Consider the following 20,678-nt stretch of genomic DNA (forward strand, 5'->3'; position numbering starts at 1 on the left):
GGATGGGGAGACGTGGAATCTTTGCCTCGCCTCGGCCCCCCTGGCCTCAGTATCCGCCTCTCAAAAACTGTCCCATCTTTATTTGTTACATAGGGCATATAGGACACCGGCTCGTCTCCACAAATGGGGAGTACGTGACACACCCCTGTGCCCAAGGGACAATGATGACCTTTTGCACATGTTCTGGAAGTGCCCCAAACTCTTCCGCTATTGGAAGGAAGTCCTCGACACAATCTCTCAGGTTTACACGTTTACCATTCAACTAAACCCTACAAAATGTTTACTGGGTGCCCTGGACGACGAGAGGTTATCCCTATCAGCACACACAGCGATTCTTCGTCTGTTATATGCTGCTCGCAAACTAATGGCACAACTTTGGATAACTCCTAGGGTTCCCACTAGGCGCCAATGGGTTGAGCAGGTCAGTAGAATGTTAATCAGAGAGAAACTGACATACCAGCACAGAAACGCACCCCGAAAATTTTATACAATGTGGCAGGGCTGGTTGGAGATTCCTGGGCTAGCACTGTATCAGTTAGTTAAAGATAGATCATTACAGGGCTAAAAACTAAAAAAATGCTGCTTTAAATGGTTGGAAAGAGAACTTGCACAACACTGAAGTGTAATAGCATTCACAACTCTGGTGGGTCAGGTAGAATGTTGGGGAACGGCCTGGCCCCAGGGACCTGGGGGCATGCAGAACCCGTCCAGAATATTTAACTGTTTTACTTTTCTTTATGTTGGGTCTTTAATGTTCTAAATGGGTTTCTTCTTTTTATTCATTGTGCTCTGTCTCATGTGTCATTGCACATTATCAGTAAGTTCTTCAACATACAAGCATACCCCACTTTTAAGTACGCAATGGGATTTATTTACTAAAGCTGGAAAGTGCAAAATCAGGCTCACTTCTGGATAGAACTCAATCAGCTTCCAGGTTTTATTACCAAAGCTTAATTGAACAAGCTGGTGTTAGAAGCTCATTGGTTTCTATGCAGAAATTAGCCTGATTTTGCACTTTCCAGCTTTAGTAAATAAACACCATTGCGTACTTGGGCCGTTACTTACAGAAGTGTAATACAAACAGTAATCCTCCTTTTGGGAATCTTTACCACATGCATAGTAGGCGATAACATCAGGTAAACCTTGATGTGCTTGGCAGCACCGTTTAAATGTCATATTTACATATATAGGATATATTTTAGTTAATTATGATTGTGGTTTTCAGGTGCTGTGGCCTCTGGGTCCTCCCTTTGCGGTGGTGGCCCACAAAGACAGTCACCTCTTGTAAGCCTGTGAATCCCCTCTTTCTGGGGGGTTTATTGGGGGTTGGTCCTTTTTCCTTCCCCCTTTTTTCCCCCCTGGGTGGACCATCTTGCAGTGGGACCCGGGCTTTGCCTGCGGGGAAGAAACTTGGGACGTTTTTAAGAAAGTTCTCTGGTTCAGGCGGAATTAATACTGTGGATTGGGTAAATATAAAATAAATATTTATTTAGCTGTTAGTAATTCAATATACATTTTTATGGAATGTATAACCTGCCTGTTCTTGATATTATTGCAGAGATATCTGAAACCCCCTGAGGAAGACTATTAAATCCCATGGTCGAAATACATAGGGGTATAATGTCTCCGGCTAATATGTAATGTAATTGTAATGTAATGTAATGCAATTTATACCGTAGGGACTTTAATTCAAACTACTATTTCATGGATTGAAAGTATTATGTATATGTATTTATTTTCCTGCACTTAATTTTTTCCACACTATTGTACACCAGAGATCATATTTTAATACATTTTTTGTACTCTAATGTCGTTTAACAAGTGACTTTGATAATAAAAATAGTTATTTGACTTTTACAAAGTGATTGTCCTTTCTTGCTGCCAGAAAACCCCACGGGGAATTCTCTCTTTTCCTTTTTGAATACAGTTACGGGGTGCGCAGCTAGCTCAAATTAATGTTCACGTGCCTTCTCTTGCCCATTAAGGCAATTCACCTTCTATATTTGTCCAATTTACTATTATAATAGTAGAAGTAAAATAAAATCCCACATTTCGGGTTGTCCCCAGATATGTAATAGAGAGGAAATCTTCCAATGTGGATCTGGGGGCCCCCAAGGGATTCCTTTACTTTGCAGGGATTACCCCTCACTTCCTTTGGCTATAGGACAGGAGGTAAAGGGAAAGCTCTGACATGGGATAAATATGGGAAAGAAAATAGGGGTTATAACCCTCCCTGGCTCTATCCAGAATTTTAAAAAAAATTGCCTATGTTTCTACTTTAAGTTGGCCCTTCAATGATTGAAATTCAGCTGGTTCAGCACATTTCTATTAGTGTTTGGCTGTCCCTGCTGTCGTTTGATAGACTTCTGCTGGAGTCTCGCTGTCAGAATACAATCTTCCATGGGAAGATTCCTTCATCCACCTAATTTGTGTGGATGGGGGAATCCCTCTATTTCCATTCATTCAGCTAGCTTTAGTTTGCAAATTATTAAACATGCTTGTTAAAGTGGTTGTAAACCCACAAAAAAAACAACCTGCAAGACAAAGGCATAATGAGCTAGTATGCATAGCATACTAGCTCATTATGAAATGCTCACCTTAGATCCAAGCCCCTGCAGTAGCCCCCGTACACTGCTCCAGCCAGCGACATCGCTCCCAGAGTTACATCCGGGTATCGCGGGCTCCGGTGTGCATCACGGGCTCCGGCACTGATTGGCTGGAGCCACGATGATGTCACTTCCGCGCATGCATGCGGGAGCCACCAGTAACAACACAATAACTGAAGCAACGGCATGAACCTGCCATTGCTTTAGTGGGCATGTGCCGATGATGTCAGCACATGCAGATACAGGGGATATCTCCTAAACCGTGCAGCTTACCTGTAATCAAAAGTGGATTGTAAGGATTTACAACCACTTTAACCTGCCATTAACCAAGATCAGTTAACCCAGAAGTTAAAATGGAACTAAACCCTCTTTTATGGTAAAGGAAGCTGCCATCTTATCCTCTGTTTGACCTGTAGTTGCCATGATACTGCACATGTGAGTGGTTATAACATCAGTTTGGTTGAGAACACAAGCAATTGTAACAGTTATCGTTCATGGAATGCTGTGAATGTAACTGTTTTGAGAAACCGTTAAATTGATGGGTTTATTTATGCTTCTTGACTAATGCCCTGTACATATAGTCGGACATTCCGATGTATTTTGTCCTAAACTGGTGTTGCATACACGCGGTCGGACAAAGTTGTCGGAAAATACGATAGTTCGGAACGTGATGACGTTCGTTCGTTATGACGGGACTACGTTGAGGCTACTAGCCAATAGCTTTGGTCTTCCTAATTTGATCTGAGCATGCGTGGCACTTTGTCCGATCGGAATTTTCTACAAACGATTGGAAAAAGTCAGATCGGATTTTATTGTTGGAAAATTTGAGATCCAGCTCTCAATTTTTTTCCGTCGGAATTTCCAACGGGAAAAGTCCGATAGAGCCCACACACAATCGGATTTTCCGACAATATAATCCGACCGGACCTTTTCTGTCTGAATTTCTGACTGTGTGTATAGGGCATAATTCTTAAGGGATGGCCAACATTTCACTCTAGTTATTCTGGTGGCTAGAAATATGTTAGAAATCAGTTTTCTCATTTCCATATGTATAGTGGTGAACCTACTAATGTATATTCTGGGGATTTTTTTAAAAAGATTTATAGGAGTCACTGTATAAATAAGTGCATATTTTATTTTTATTTTTTATTTATATAGCATATATGTCAATTAACGTAGTGCTTCACATATACATTGTACATTCACATGTAGTCCCTTCCCTCAAGGAGCTTACAAACTAAGGTCCCTAACACGCAGTCATACATACACATACTAGGGCCAATGCAATGGGTTTGATTTACTAAAGGCAAAGAGACTGTGCACTTTGCAGTTGCTTCAGAGCTTAGTAAATGAGCAGAAGCTCTGCTGACTTGCATCATCCAATCATGTGCAAGCAAAAATGTTTTTGTTTTTTTTTCCTTCCATGTGATTGGGTATTCTTTGCAATGAGAACCTTTATCTCATTTACTAAGCTCTGCAGCAACTGCACTTTGCAAAGTGCACAGTCTATTTGCCTTTAGTAAATCAACCCCAATGTCTCAGCAGGAGGGATTCCCCTGTCAGCACAGACTGTGTTGATGGGGGAAGCATGTCAATTTCTTTCCTGAAACCCATGGTTGCAGGAAAGTAATTTGCACCGTCTATGGCTTGCCTAAGCCTCACCACTAACATGTCACCAGAGACTCTTCTGGCATTGGACTGTTCAATGGCTAAGAGTGGGGATTAGTGCCAAGAGGGGTTAGGGCTGAAGCTGGCCATATACTAATCTATTTTTATTTGGTGACTTGACGAATGTCACTTGAAAGTACTTCAAAAGTTTTTTTTATCATTCGATTTTGGATTGAATGAACTCTCCTAAACAAAAAACACATTTGCTGTTTTTAATTCATTCCTTGGAAAATTTTCCATCCTCCTTTGCATTTCAGTCACTGTTGTTAAAAACAGACGTCAATTTGACCCCACCTATGATTAGAACATTCAACGAATGTTCTTAGGCCTCTTTCACACAGTCTGTCTGATCAGGTTCGTCTGTCAGCTTTTCAGGCTCACCCGATTCTCCATTGTGATGCTGAACAAGTCTAGTTGTTGTTGTCTTATACATATCTAGAGGTTGGTCCATCAGTCCTTACCTTCTATAATGCAAACTGGACAGCTGTTAAACTGTTTTTCTGGATATTCCTGTTTACTAGTTGTAATTCTTAGTTACGTAGTTAGTCAGGTTGAAAAAAGACCATCTAGTTCAACCAAAAAAATAATATTGGGGAAAAAAGCCCAGCAAAGAATTCTCCAATTTGCTACAGCGTGGGAAAAAATCCTTCCTGAAAATCTGACATTTACTATCTAAAAAAGAGAGGGTCGGGACTTTGAATGAGGTGTGTATATTGTGGCTAATCGAAGGAGTCAAATAAAAAAATGAACAAGTATTTATTTGTTTGCCATGATTGAGTAGGTACATGGCAGGCAATACATGCAATAATGGTGCATAATATAACAAATCATGTATACAAATCATTTACATGTTAAAAGTATAAATAGAATATACAATAGTATTATCCTCCATAATAAAAAATCACTATAATATAACCGTTATACACACGCTGTTATTAATTAATCCCCCTGGAGGTATTCCCGAGTCTGGCTCGGGGTGAAAATTTTGTACCATTCGCGGTAACCCCGAGTCAGACTCGGGACCGCATCGCTGAATCCAGGAAGAGGTTACTTACCTTGTCCCCTGGATCCAGCGATGTCCCCCCACTGTGTGAGTGGCTCGTCCTCCGCTCGATCTATCACGGAGCCGAGCTCCGTTCCCTGCGAGTGTTGGGACGCACGGGGATGGAGAACAGCGCCAAATTCAAAAAGTAAAACACACACTATACATACAGTATAATGTAATCTTACAGATTACATTGCTGTATGTAATTATTTCACATCCCCTTGGTCCCTAGTGTTCTGTCCAGTGCCCTGCATGCAGTTTTATAATATAAAAACTGTTCTTTATGCCTGGAAACTGGAGATTGTCCATAGCAACCAAAACTGTCCCTTTACATCAACATTTTTTTAGACCAGCTAGAAAAACAGCGATAATAAATTGGAATCACTCGCAGAATTGAGCGACAGCGATTTGTGGGGAGATCCGTCATCAAATACTGAAAAGTAATGACAGAGACAATTCTGCAACTGAGCAAATTTCAGTGTTTTAGATTTGATTACATTATTGAATAATTTTTATTATTGTTATATTATTATTTGGTATAATTATTTATAGTTATTTATTATATTATAATTTATGATTTTATTTTTCAAACTTTATCATACCCGGGATGTTTACTAAACTCTGGTTTGGACAGATTTAAGTGAGTTATTCCTAAGAATTACAGGACTACAATATAAAACGCCAAATTTCCATGCAAAATAATTGTACCGCTTTCAGCACCTAAAATCTGAAATAATCATACCGCCAGGGAGGTTAATTCCTTGGAAAATTTTCCATCTTACATTGAATTTTTTAGTCACTGTCATTGAAAACAATTTGACCCCAGCTATGATTAGAAAGTTGAATGAATGTTCTTAGGCCTCTTTCACAGGTTCATCTCTCAGCTTTTCAAGCGGACCCGAGTGGACGCTCCAGTCTCCTCTATGGAGTGGCGGATGTTAGTGGACACATGTCCGCTGACACCCGCTGCCATCCGATCCAATCCTGTCTGCCAAAAAGAGACAGATGGTGGTCCTATTCCCCATCCGTCCGGCGGATCGAATGGCATCGGATGGAAATGGAGGCGGTCTGTTTCCATCCAGTTGCCTCATAGAGGAGAGCGGAACTGTGTCTGCATCTGCTCTACATAGCAGAGCAGACGCGGACCTGTTATCTGCCTGCTCAGTGGAGAGATCCCCCTGCTGAGCAAGTGGATTACACTCAGCGGAGGCATACGTGTGAAATGGGCCTTAAAAGGAAAAAATGTGAACACAATTTTACTAGTGTATGGCAGATTTTAGTGCATCGGGACTTCTAATCCTTCTCCAATAAATCCAAAACTAAAAAAAATTGTTTGACATACACTTGAAATTGATAGGTTCATGATTTCCCCAGGGAACGTAAACTTGAAAAGCACATCCTAGCTGCAAAATGGTATAAATTGCCCAAGTGTGAAAGTGTCATGTGTTCTGGTCTATAACTGTATGGGGGACTTGGTTTAGGCTGGTCATACATTATACAATTTGCTTGCACAATTTTCCCTTAAATTTATAAAAACCATATAATATGAGGTCTCACCTAAACACGTTCAATTTGTATGCAATCAGGCAGGCCCTTGTACTACATCATTGAAGATAAATCTAAAGGAAATTGAATAAGAAAATTGTATAATGCATGGGCAGCTTAAATAAATTTTGCTCAAATAACCAAAACTTTTTTTTTTTTAATGAATTTGTTAATTGGTCATGTTGCTCACTGAATACGGGAAAAGCCCCTCCTGTTTTTGTTTTTTTTCTCTTGTTCTCATTCCTCGGCTCCACGTTGCTTCATCTTTGCCTTTGTTCTCCACTTTTACCCACCATATTGGTCAACCTCCAACTTTTGATGTCCATTGACTCCTCAGTATCAGTTTGGGAATACTTTTTCCCTTCTCTGTTGTGATGCAGAACAAGTCTAGTTGTTTTTGTCTTGTACATATCTAGAGGTTGGTCCATCAGTCCTTACCTTCTATAATGCAAACGGGACAACTGTTAAACTGATTTTCTCGATATTACTGTTTACTAGTTGTAATTCTTAGTTACATAGTTAGTCAGGTTGAAAAAAGACCATCTAGTTCAACCAAAAAAATTAAAAATAATAATAATACAATCCCATATACACAATCCTTCACCCACAGTTGATCCAGAGGAAGGCAAAAAATCCAGCAAAGCATTCTCCAATCTGCTACAGCAGGGGGGAAAAGAATTCTCCCTGACACTCTTACATTTACTATCTGCATGTATTATTGTACATGCACTCTTTCTATTGCAAAACAATAAAGAATCTGAACAGGTTTGCCTTAAATTGGATTGAACAGAATAAAAACAACTGAACCTTAATGTGTATCTAAACCCAAAAACAAAAATTTATATTTCTAGCTTACCACTCTGCCTTTTAGCTATGTGTAGTATCTGTTTTTATCAGTGTCCAGTAGCTGTGCTGCACTGGAATTGTGGCCTTTTGGCAGGAATGGCTGGATGTTTAGTGCCCCTGCTGGTGTAATGGGGGCTCAGGATCTGGGACAGAAACATGGTCGCCCACGGGATATTGGGCACAGGAGTAATTCCCCCGATAAGACAGGGTCAACCTTGTCTGGACATGGGCTGGGAAGGCAGAGAATCCATGGTGCTGTGCCCCCTGGGAGTTGGTCCCCTTAGGGGAGCTCTTAGTATCACTTGAGCGTGGAAATGCTACAGCGAGAATGAGCACATAATCATGGCACTAATGCACTAAGTCTCAGGGCCTAGCCTATGCAATAGTACCAGCACTTATGTATTTAATTTTTTTTTTTTTTCATGTTTGTCACTGTACTTTTGTCTTTGTTTCTTTTTCTCACTAGGATGGAGGGTGTGGGTCCTCGGGCCTACTCTGAAGTCTTAGGGGAGGTTGTGTGGCCATTAGGTTCTTTCCTCCCCTGAACTGGGAATAGGGGGTCTCTCTTTGGCAGAGCTCTTTTACTTAGTACTTGTCGGACAGCTGACCATGAGGAGAGGGGTCCACCAGGCCTTTTGATTAGGTGGACCAAGTTGAGCCTTTCCCCATCAGCAAACTTGCTCCCCTGGTGGTAAGGGCAAGGCTCTACTACTTTGGGGGTGGACAAGAGGCACACCCTTAACTGCACTTTGTCTGTGTATGTTTTTCATATGCACTTTTTTTACACGTAGGTGTTTTATGCTTGCTCACCACCGCAGATTAACAACCAGTGCTGGAACAAGGTCACCCAGAGCCCAGGGCGAACATGCCAAAGTGTGCCCCCCCCCCAAGAAGTATAAGCATTACTTGTTAGCAACTCCCCCCCTAAAAAAATAATTGGGCACTAATCTGCACGATTACCTCCTAAGCATAAATTCCCCCTAACCCCAACACAAATCAGCTCCCCTGCTGAAAGCCCCCCTCCCAGCACAAATCTTAGCCCCCTCTATCCCCTCAAATCCCCCAGAACAAATGTCCACCCCCAAAAAATCCCCCTTCCTAGCACAAATCCCCCAACCCCATCCCCCCTCTTAGTATAAATATCCCCAATCATCTCTACTAGCACAAATCTCCCTCATACCCCCACCCCAAAAAAGCTCCTTCTAACAAAAAAAACCCAAATCCCCTCCTAGAACAAATCCTCTTCTCCCATCCCCCTCCCAACACAAGTCCCCCTGAAACACCACGCCTAGCACACCCCCCATATTTCTCCTCCTAAAACAATTAGTTTCCCCTGCTGCCCCCAAATCCCCCCCATCTCATATGATACCCCTGAGCCCAGGGCAGCCGCCCCTCCTACCCACCCCTTGTCCTCGCCCTGGTGACAACAACTCACATCTATGGAGAGGCAGCAGGGTCACCCTAGGCTTCTTACTCCTAAACCTAAGAAAGAAAGAACTGGCCCCAAGTTATTGTTAGGTAAATTATATGTAAGAGAAGATCACTGAGGGAAGAAGCTTCCAGGAGAAGAGCTAGATGGACATCAAGGAAAGAAATGAATGAATTAAATATAAAACTGCTCTTCCATCGGTATTAAACATAGGCAAAACGTTTTTCTCCTAGGGTTTGTTTAAATGTAAGAAGACAAAACAAGCACCATCAAATGATGTATTTATATTATAATCATCCACTATGTAGCCAAATAGCAAGTAATTTTAGCTATAATTGTAATTTGATCAGGTGGGGTCACATACCATATAGTATGTTAACGTAGACCAGCCATTCTCAGACAGGGTTTCCTCTTCAAGTTACTAGGGGGTCCTTCAGCAATAAGCAACGGAGAAATTAATTCCCTCCTACACTGGCCACCAAAAAGTTGATATCTTTACAAATCACTAATGTTAGGACACAACACAGTTTTCACTATATGTTTGTATTTATTATTACAATTATTATTCATTTAATATCAAGTTCATTTTATTTGTGAAAATTATTTTGGCATACACAAAATTTTAGTGTTAAAAATTATTTGCCGTAGGTTTAAAATACTTTAAAATACTTTAGGCATGCCACATTATTTATTATTTCATTTAAATTATTGTACAACCTACTGAGTAAGTAGCATGAGCTGTAGGTGTAATATATTTTAGCCAAGATCTTAAAATTAATTTAAGGGTTCTGCAGTGGTAAAAAGGTTGAGAAGGAGTAATGTAGAAAGTAACAGAAACCCTCCAGCACCTCAACAAGCTAGCCAAAGCTATTCACCGAATTGTAATCTGTTTCCAACATTTAGATTACTGATTGTTTTTTCTTTGTTGTTGCGGGTACCTAACTCGAAACTATATCGGGATACTATATATACGAGGGGTCGTCAAAAAGTTTCCATACGCTATGGCTTCACATACATTTGCAAGTATATACAACAAAGACCTCTGTTTTTTTTTTTTAGCTAAACAGTTTTTACTTAGGTGTTTTGTGTCACAAAGTTGGGTTGAGTGCTGGAGAATTTTTGCAGTGTCTAATTGCCCCAACCATGAGTCCTACTACTTCATGGGTTGATATTTAATTTAAGCGACTTCTAATTTTTGGTTTCCTGTATTACTGTAGAACATTATGGGGGTGCATTGATAAGGATTCCTGTTCTCCTTCTAAGAGCAAAGAATTTCATCAGGTTGTGACCTTCCAGAGATATGAAAAGGATGTGGACCTTTGATAATAGACAGAGGATGGCATCATGCTCAGGATTTTAAATGTAGACTGTGGATAGGGCAAAAATAGCCTAAATATGACATTAGTAATAACGTTTATTATTTATATATTTGATGTTTCGAAAAAAAAAATTGACAAATTTTGGCATGAAGTGAGGTCCCAGTAGAAAAAAAAAGACATGAAATAGGATAAAATAATATGATGATACAATCAGAATAGCAATGAAAATTACTGAAATATTGTACAATTTAAAGGCAAAGATCAGAATTTGTGGATAGACTACTCTCCATATGTAATGAAATATAGTATCAGTCAAAGTTTACAATGTTGTTTTATTGAGTTTAAAATACCTGTATTAATAGGTATGTGTAAAATGATTCTCAGACTTTGAGTGTATTCAAAGCCAAAACCTTTGTTTTGTTCTTTTTCCGTAGAATAAGAAAAGGGACCGCTGTCAGGAAATACTATATAGAGAGAAGACAGGATAAGGCAACAGGTAGAAAAAGAAAAGACACATAAAAAAAAGTATATATATATATATATATATATATATATATATATATATATATATATATATATTTTTTTTTTACATTAAGGGCCAGTTCACACTATAGAAATGCAGTCTGGATGCATTCCAGATGCTTTTCTGCATGCATGTACTGACGTATTCCAGTGCGTTTTTAGTGCCTTTTTGATGCAGTCCAGTGCATTTTTCTCCCTCTTTTTTCTTAACCTTAAATAAGAATATGTGTGTTTCAGTGCGTTTTTGGTGCATTCCAGTGTGTTTTTTTATGCATTTTACAGAGTTCCAGTAAAGTCCAATGCAGGTAAAATTATTGTTATTATTATTATACAGGATTTATATAGCGCCAACAGTTTACGCAGTGCTTTACAATATAAAAAGGGCACAACACAGTTATAATACAATAAAATACAAGATGATTAAGAGGGCCCTGCTCAAAAGAGCTTACAATCTAATATGCAGCATGTTCTACTTTTTTTTTACCTGGTGTGAACTTTGCCATTGAAAACCATATGACCTACTATCCATGCGTTTAAAAAAAAAAAAACACACTGGACTGCATGTGGTGTGAACTGGCCCTTACTGTAAGTGACTTTACTGGTTTCTTCAGGTATGAATAGTAGTTTCTGTTTAACAAAAGGAAGAAGTCAAACCTCATTTGCATTTCAGGTTCATGGCATTGGAATTACTATTGAATGCAAAGGATAGAAATCAGTTTATTAACATGAAGACAAAACATTTTGTTCAGTCTTGTTTTTGGTGTAATAAAACAGAGTTCTGTACACAGTACATATTAAAATCTCTCCTAAACAATGGAACTTGACAGCTAGTAACCAACGTTTAAAATTGTCAGTTTTTCCGCGTTTAGCTGTGTTTGCGTTCAGAACCGTTTTTTGCAATGCAAATGGCCAGGAATGTATCTCCATTAAAAGCGTCCGCATTTACACGCATTTACAAGCTGTTACAGGCATTTGCCATTTCAAATGCCTCTGAACATCCGTCCTGAACGCATTTTTTTGCTTTCCAAAAAAATGCTTCTAATCTCAACTGCCTAGAAACTACTATAAACGACCCTGTGTACATGTACTGATAGGATAACATAGAGGAGAGTTCAGGGGCTTCCAAATAAAATGCCCAACTGCTCCTAAACGTCAGTTTATCAGCAGCAGTGTACATGAGGCCTTATTTTTAAAATGGAATTGTGGATTGTCCAAAATTCAGCAGCTCTTGCCATAATGTGTAAGTCTGCATAGAATAATGTACAATATAGCAGACCTTCCTCTGAATTTTCCTTTCTCTGGTGCTGACTGCTTTGCAAACCACTGTCCCCATTCCATCTACCACCATGCCCATCTTCTCCACGGCTTCATTTTGCCTGGTGTTCTCTCTTTTTAGCAATTAATTGGACACTGGTGATGTGCAAGTATGTTGGGGTTACATTATCCCAGCAACCAGCTCTGTTCTTGGCATCTCCCATATGCTGGGAATGGGCTTGGAGTGTACACTGCACTGTGTATGTGCTGCTAGTTGTGTGCAAAAATGTTCCGCTACGTCAACCCGATACCTTCAAGTCACTATGACACTGGGTTCACATATGTGCAGGGCCGGCTTGTAGTGCGATTTCAAGCCCTGTCCAGTGTGACGCGGTTCAGGTGCAAATTGTCAAAGTGTATGACATTGGAAATCGCACTTGAAAATCGTACCAGACTCTTTTTGGTATCGGTAATTGATATCAGCGAGTACTTGTGAAAAAGTATCCATACTCATACTTGGTATCGGTGCATCCTTACTAGAAACATTTCTATCACAAGCAATTTCTTAAAGGTTTTGTTTCACTATCACTAACTCTTAAATACAGCCACCCATGAAAACCAATCAGAATTTATTCCACTGTAAGATCTTTTCTGCTTGGTTGCAATGTAATGTTGTGTGCAGTCTTTAATAAATAAGAACCTGTTCATACTTCTAATTTCCCTGCAGTATAACACATGCATTTTGCCTAATGAAACATTCCTTTCAATTAAGATTCCAATGTTTGTTGTTTTTTGTCTAGTTCACATTTTTGTAGTGCAGATCGCATTGATTTTTTTTTAAATAGCAGATATTCTTCATTTTTGTACATTAAGAAGACCCACTGAAATGCACAGTACATTGGTTGCAATGTAATGCTGTGTGCAGTTTAAATAAGAACCTAAATAAGAAACTTTAATTTAAATTAGGATTCCAGTGTATTTTTATCTCTATTTATGTACTTTTATTTGGTTAGTTTTTGTAGTGCAGTTTTTTTAAAATAGCAGATATGCTGCTTTTCTGTGCATTAAGAGGCCCACTGAAATGAATATTAAGGTTTCTGCCTAAAGTTGCATGAGAAATAAACAAAAAAGGTACATATAAAATACATAAACTAATACAGTGGAAAAAACTTATATGGTATATGTATAAGCATAAATGGACCTTGATGCTTTTTCTTAATAAGATCTCAGCTAAATGTTAAAATAGCTTATGCAATGTTTCCTCCCATTAGGCCACTTACACACAGTCACAAGAGGGCCGTACACCTTACATTCGAGTTTATATCAAATAAATGCATATGTTAATCAAGCATGCATATATTTTTTTAAATATGCTTTTAAGATATATTTCATTCTGTTTATATTTTTTTTAACTTTATCCAGAAGACTTGGCCAATGATATCTGGTATGCAGATATAATGTTTAGGTTTAAAATCCTCTGACATGTAGCACCCCCTCTGAGAATCAATAGAATGGGCTGGTTTTGCACTTGAAACAATAGCTTGAAGCAATATCTACCTGCTTGAATGTAACAGGTTTCTACAGACACAAAGCATCAATTATATTATCATTATAATAAGGGGTGTGCCAAGAAGGACTGGTTAGGGGTATATATAGAGCAGCAGGGGCTAGAGTCAATGCAAGGTGTCAAGTCATACAAACACCTTGGTAAAGGAGCCTCTACAGATTAAGAACTTCACCCCAGAGATAATGAAGACCCTACTGCTTGTTGCGGCTATGTGCTGCGTGTGCTTGGCCTTACCTTCTCAAGTGAGTATAAAACTCATTCAGATATTTAAATTATAGGATGACACAATTTTTTTTTTTTATGGACAGAAGCAATAATGCCTAATGTACATATGCCATTTTTAGAAGTATATAACTAAAGTCTACAGTATTAATTTACAGACAAGTTGACCTTTAACAAATAGAATTAATGGCTGCCTATGATGTGGCAATCACTGCACATGGTCACACAATACTGCAGATGTACGGGATTGCTACTAACACTTGTTGCTACTATGTGCTTCTTGTGTAGCCTACAGCAGAGGCAGCCATTGCTTTGACTTGCTAGCGAGTAACACAATGACTGAAATGTAACTTCCATTTTCTCTAATGGAAGCTATTTGTATTACTGCCTAGTGCCTAAAATACAGCAGAAATGAGTGCTCAGACAAGGAGAGAAGGATAAAAAAAGTTAATTTGTGTCAATTGTAATTCTGCCACTGGCAAATTGTTATTAGTAACAGAATAACTAGTGTGACAAGGGGATGCCTGAGATAATGCAATGGAGTGGCCACAGGCAAGGTTGCCAACCCATCTCTTTTATTCCGTACGCATCTAACTTACATGATTTCTGTGGTTAGTTGGGTTTATGTAAAAACTTTCCCATAGTAATCAATAATGCATTCTGTGTCATTAACACTTGTCAATAATTAAAAAGATGAGTTTTAGAACTGACTTCCCAAAACACCGTCGTGAGTGTTCAAGGGGTAGGACCTATAACATCTGATGTCTGTTCCCTGACAATTAATGTTATGGCATAATGATGTATTTCCTTAATTCAAGGTATATATACCCTGATTTGTAATTGTCTTGGAAGTGTTTTTGACCAATAGGGTCACGCTGAATAGGCAAGTTGGGATCTAGTCTTCTGTTAATTTCTTATATTATTTATAATTTATGTGATGTAATGATGTGCCCTTCACAATGTTTTATTTTCCTGTTTTGGCTAAATATTTCAAAATGAATGTTTGGTCAAAAGGTGAAGGAAGCATTCACAGGATGCCATGACATTTAACAAGTAAAAGAATTTTGGTCAAAGACTAAATAGCTTATTTAAACTCTTCAGCATTTTCTTTGGGTTTCTGCAGACCTCCCTGTTGTCGTTTGTGATCTCTACTAACTAGTCAGGAATAATTTAATTATTTATTCTGTTATCCTGCTGGAACCATCCAAACCCATCAGAATTTAAGGATCTATTCAAAATACCCATCACATTGGGCAGGTAACATGCACCATAATGGATGGGAACTTTTTTTTGGTCATGCCAACATGAACAGAAAATAAGCTTATACAGTAATGCAGATAAAGGTCACATTGGAGAAATGTATATGAACATTTAAAAGATAATTAAGATTAAATATGTTACCAATTTTATATATCTGCCTTGTTAATGGAATTGTATTTTTGTTTTAACAGAACTTAAAGCAAAGGAAGAAGAGAGATATAACGGGCACACGAGGTAAATCTGAGAGAATGGCTAAAGTTAAGAATAAACATTAGCTGTCAGACTTGATTGATAAATGGCTTATGTCCAGTTATGAAACTATGGCAATGAGATGTTTTGTATTTCTTCCAGGTTGTGGTGGTATGCTGAGAGCCACACAGGGAGTTATCACTTCACCCAACTTCCCGAACAATTACCCCCATTCCTCCAACTGTTCCTGGATTATCACCACCACCTCTAAGGTAAGGATGTACATTACTGTATGTAATATATACAAATATTTTTGATATCTTATAAAAGAAGATAGATAGATAATTAAGTAATGTATCTATCTATCTATCTATCTATCTATCTATCTATCTATCTATCTATCTATCTATCTATCTATCTATCTATCTATCTATCTATTTTATTAGATGACTGGAGTGGTTTTGTTGAAAGTAATATTGCAGTGAAATTGTGGATTTTGTCATCTGCAAAATGATGCCAAAGGGGAAATTATTTTTTTATTTTGTTGCTTGATGGGCTGCTCAGGCAACTTAGACTTTTTTGAAGTTGTGGGTTTCTTTTTTTGTTGTAATCTTTATTTATTTTTTTGTACTTGTTACTTGTGTAGTAGCACCATCAACTTTTTATGTTACTTTTTTTCACTGTCTGTTGACAGTCTGTTAAGCCCCATACATATAGGCTGAATGTCGGGAGACATCGGCCAATTTAAAAACAAAAAACAAAAAACCTGCTACATTTGGCCTGTGTGTATGCCACCCTGTCCAACAGAAGCCAGCAAGCATGGTGGAAAACCAGCAGCCGACCGACTCTTGATCAGCACTCTCAGCCAATGGTGGAGAGCGGTGATCGAGAGTGTTCTGGCAGGAGGGGCTGCCCCCCTGTCATTACACAACAGCTTAGCAGGGGAGATTGCTGCACTAACTTCGCATACTTAGTACAGAAGCTCTAACCGGAGCTGGCAGATTTTTTTTTATTCAACCCACTAGTAGTGTGTACCAGGCTTTAACATATGAAATTTGCATCTTTTTCATTCCAGATTAAGATCACCTTTACAGATTTTGACATAGAAAGCTACAGGTACCTCTGTCTCGACAAGCTTCAGATCTTTGCTGGGAATTCCCCGCAAGAATTGTGTGGACAGGTGCTGCCACCACCTATTACAGCTTCACAGAACACTGTGAAGATCATCTTTACCTCTGATAACATGGTCACTGGGAAAGGATTCAGGCTCACATATCAGCCAGGTAAGTTTAGTCATCACAAGTTTTTTTCTCGCAAGTAATTTTTCTAAAAAAAAATCCTGTGGGTATGGGATTGTGCATATAGGATTTTAAATTTATTTTTTCCCCTTTTATTGGTTGAAGTATTTGGGCTTGTGTCTTTTTTCAACCAAACTATATAATCTCTGCCCTGATTTTTATACATTCAAGTCTTCACCTAAAACAGCAAGTTTTATAGTTCTTTGCTGTCCCAGCTTTGGTACAATAATCACAACTTCAATATTTTATGTGGGGTTCCCATGAATCAAGGGCGAGGCATGAAGTTTTTGTTAAGGAAATGCATTTTTTCTTTCCTTTGGATAGAGTAGAAGAAAGATTCAAATTCTTGTTTTTACTTTTATCTGGAGCTTTGCCATTTCTTGCCTGCTAAAATTGATTTACCACATCAAACTATTTATTCCAAATTTGAAGACTTACCCCAAATACTGGTCCAAAACATACTCTAAAAATAGGCTAAATGTAGTCCCCAGTCCTATCTCTAGGCCTTGTGTGTAAGATTCAAATAAAGTAGTGGGCCACATTGTGTTGAATGGATCCTCAAGGGGGCACATTATGCCCACTGAGGGTCACATCTGCTTAAAGTAGACTACACTGTATCTGAGCACCACAAATCAAAAAACTTTATTTCATTAATTATTAATATTCAAAGAAAATTCTCCCATCCATCTATGTCTCCATGGTTTATTTTTCTGATAAATCATTTAGAAAAACATCCCCTAGCATTTCTGGCTGTGGCCATCTTGAGTAAGGGCAGATGATTCATGTAGCAGTTACTTCCTGGAATACACGTGCCCTTAGCCCAGACTGGCAGGTAGGAGAGTGTGCTTATCTGAGAAAACCCCTCCTTCCCTCCTTAAGACTCCTGGGATGTATGACATTAAGTCCTCACAACCGCATAGCGTCCCCTGTCAGTCTGTTGCACCAGAAGCTCCCGGTAGATTACATGGTGGAGGCTTTCGTAGTCTTGTCCTGACCGACAGGCACCTGGAGTCAGTGAGCGGCTTGCTCGCAGCCTGTCAGCAGCTGCTTGGTAGCCAGCGCTTGTGGAGGCATTCATCCATTCATCCTGTGGACAATCCATCTACTTTGGTGCTCGGATGTGACTCTGTTCAGGGCTCCATACAGGAGGACTTTAGACATCTACACTTGTAAAAGTATCAATTTTATTTCTTTCTATTAAATAAACAAACATTATTTGCACCATGAGCCTGTGCGCTCATATCTATCTTTATATTATGACATCATTTGCCTAGGCATGGAAAGCAGGAAGTAGCTGAAATTTGAAAGAAGGTTGAAAACAAGTACATGTGATATACTTTCCTATCTATTTACTAATGCCAGCAATGTAAGGATTAAAATTAGTCAATGTTGATTGAGAGAGTGAAGTTCCACTTTAAAGAGACATCATCGCCTTGCCCATGCAGGAATGGTTAAACGTGTCTTTGGAGAGGGCATCTATTGACCCACCTTATATTTCCCCTACCTGCATTCCCCCCACAGCTCCTTGCTGTTTTGCAGTCAGCACAGAGATTGTCTGTTGGCAACCTGGGGAGTGGTGACATCAATTTGCCAGTCATGTGACAGTGCTGGGCCAATGGGCTGTGGGTGGGATATTCTACTCTCTGCTGCTGACATACACATGGGGTAGGGAAGCTCATTACATCATTGACCTAAAATGGTCAATATATACATGCAGCCAAGGCGGAGAATCAGCCAAGGTGGAGTTCAGTCCACCAGCAAAGAAAGCTGTTTTTTTTGTTTGGACGGAACACAAGCTCATCCCTACTGGTAACATATACTTGTAGATTGTAAAATGCATACTGGCAAAATTCCAGGTTCATAATTTTTTCTGAACTCCAGGTATAAACAATACAAATTATTGTAGTTCTCTGTTTTATAAAGCATCAATAAATGAATTTTTTGGAAATACAAGTAGTGTGAGTACCTGAACTGGACTTGGTAATTCCCTGAACAGCAAAGCTCAAACAGGAAAAAGCAGCACAAGGAGACAGTCTGGTGTGTTTCAGTGCAAGGAGCATGCTGATGGGAGGAAAGAGCAGAATGATAGAGAGATTAATTCATCAGGCTTCTACTTGTCTCTTTATGGTCCAGAGTAAGATCAGGCCCCTGTCCCTTCCAGACGGGGCTGTGCTGTATGACAGAGCTGTATAAAACTCTAGATAGGCAGAAATGTCTGATTTGTTTCTGAAATGCGTCTTTTGCTTTTCGTCAACAGCTTATTCTACAGATTCTGTTGTTGCTCCTCCTCCAATCACAACAACTCAGACAACTACAAGAACCACCCCTAAAACTACCTTTGGAACAACACTGACAACTACAAGAATCACCCCTAAAACTACCTTTGGAACAACACTGACAACTACAAGAATCACCCCTAAAACTACCTTTGGAACAACACTGACAACTACAAGAATCACCCCTAAAACTACCTCCGAAACAACACCGACAACTACAAGAACCACCACCATTACTACTGCTATAACAACTAGTCCCACTTCCACTAAAAGCACTCCGGTCATGTACAAAAGTAAGGAAATGTTTTTTTTATTAACTGATTTGGTAAGAAAATATTAGGCCTTGCAATGTTTCCTATGTCAACTCACTATCCTGCACCAAAAACTGAAGCATAACACTTTGGCTTTTTTAAAGTGTATGTGAGGCAAAAGAAAACATTTTTGGATAGAGCAGTGAATGGTTAAAACACCTATAGGGTTATTTTTTTCTGCCCATGTACTGGGGCATTGTTTTTCATTCTCTGTTCTGGAGACACAACCGAAAATTAGAGGAAGTCTCTCTAAAATGAGAAGAACCCCCTCCCTAGAGAGATGTCTTAGGAAAAGGTGTGCCCAGTGGAGAATATGTCCTCACTTCTTGTTGTGGTGACTACTTTAACATTTTGAATTTCCTATCACTTTCTGTCCCAGTGGCAGTGACCACCATGACAAATAGAAGGGAGAATCTTATCACCAGGGACGCAAACCACAATAACAAGCTGACAAAGGGCTTTACCTTACCTATTCTGTCCAAAATGAAAAACATAATCTTTAGCACAATAAGAAAAACAACAAATTGTAGCTTTGCAGCTAATCAGTCTGTAGATATGGTGGTTGCATTTATTTTTTTCAGGCCTGTTTTACCTTTATTTTCACCTAGTCATCCTGCCAACAACCTAGGGTGACAACACTCACGTTTTGTACATCCCAGGGCAGGAGCTGTGCTAAGCCTACAGAACACCACCCCCTTGTCTTATCTTTAGAACATAGGGAAAGAGTTTTTTGCAGCTCACAGTGGAAGTCAGGACAGTACGTAGCATTGTTTGAGATATCAGTTCCGTAAAGAGGAAGTTACAAGGACACAACATTACTAGATACTCTTTACGCCCTAGACTGGGTTCACAATGTTGCAAATTGGATGGGGGGTTTTCTGCATCCAATTCGCATAGCAGGATATTGTGGCTGGCTCTCTATAGAGCCGGTTCACACATCTCCGCATCGGCTTCTGTACGAATTGCACAGGAGCCCTGTGTCTGTTGATCCATTTCAGGTCCCAATTCAGCCCAGAATCCGGGCTGAAAACAGACCCGAAATGGTGAATGGAGACGCCCGCACTCCTGCTGTGAGCCGCTGTGATCTCCAGTATGAATCTTAATGCATTCTCCTGCAGCTGTCAATCAAAGTAATTTAGCCAATCAGGGGAGAGAGGGGGTGGGGCCGAACTGAAGCTCTGTGTCTGAATGGACACATGGAGCTGCAGCTCGAGAACAGGAGGATCCAGGCTGCTCTGTGCAAAACCAACTGCCCAGAGGAGGTAAGTATGACATGTTTATTTAAAAAACAACACAAGAAAAAAAACGGGACTTTACAATC

This window comes from Lithobates pipiens, unplaced genomic scaffold, assembly GCF_037356315.1.
Source record: "Lithobates pipiens isolate NorthernLeopardFrog02 unplaced genomic scaffold, aLitPip1_a1.2 Scaffold_22, whole genome shotgun sequence".
Taxonomy (NCBI): domain Eukaryota; kingdom Metazoa; phylum Chordata; class Amphibia; order Anura; family Ranidae; genus Lithobates; species Lithobates pipiens.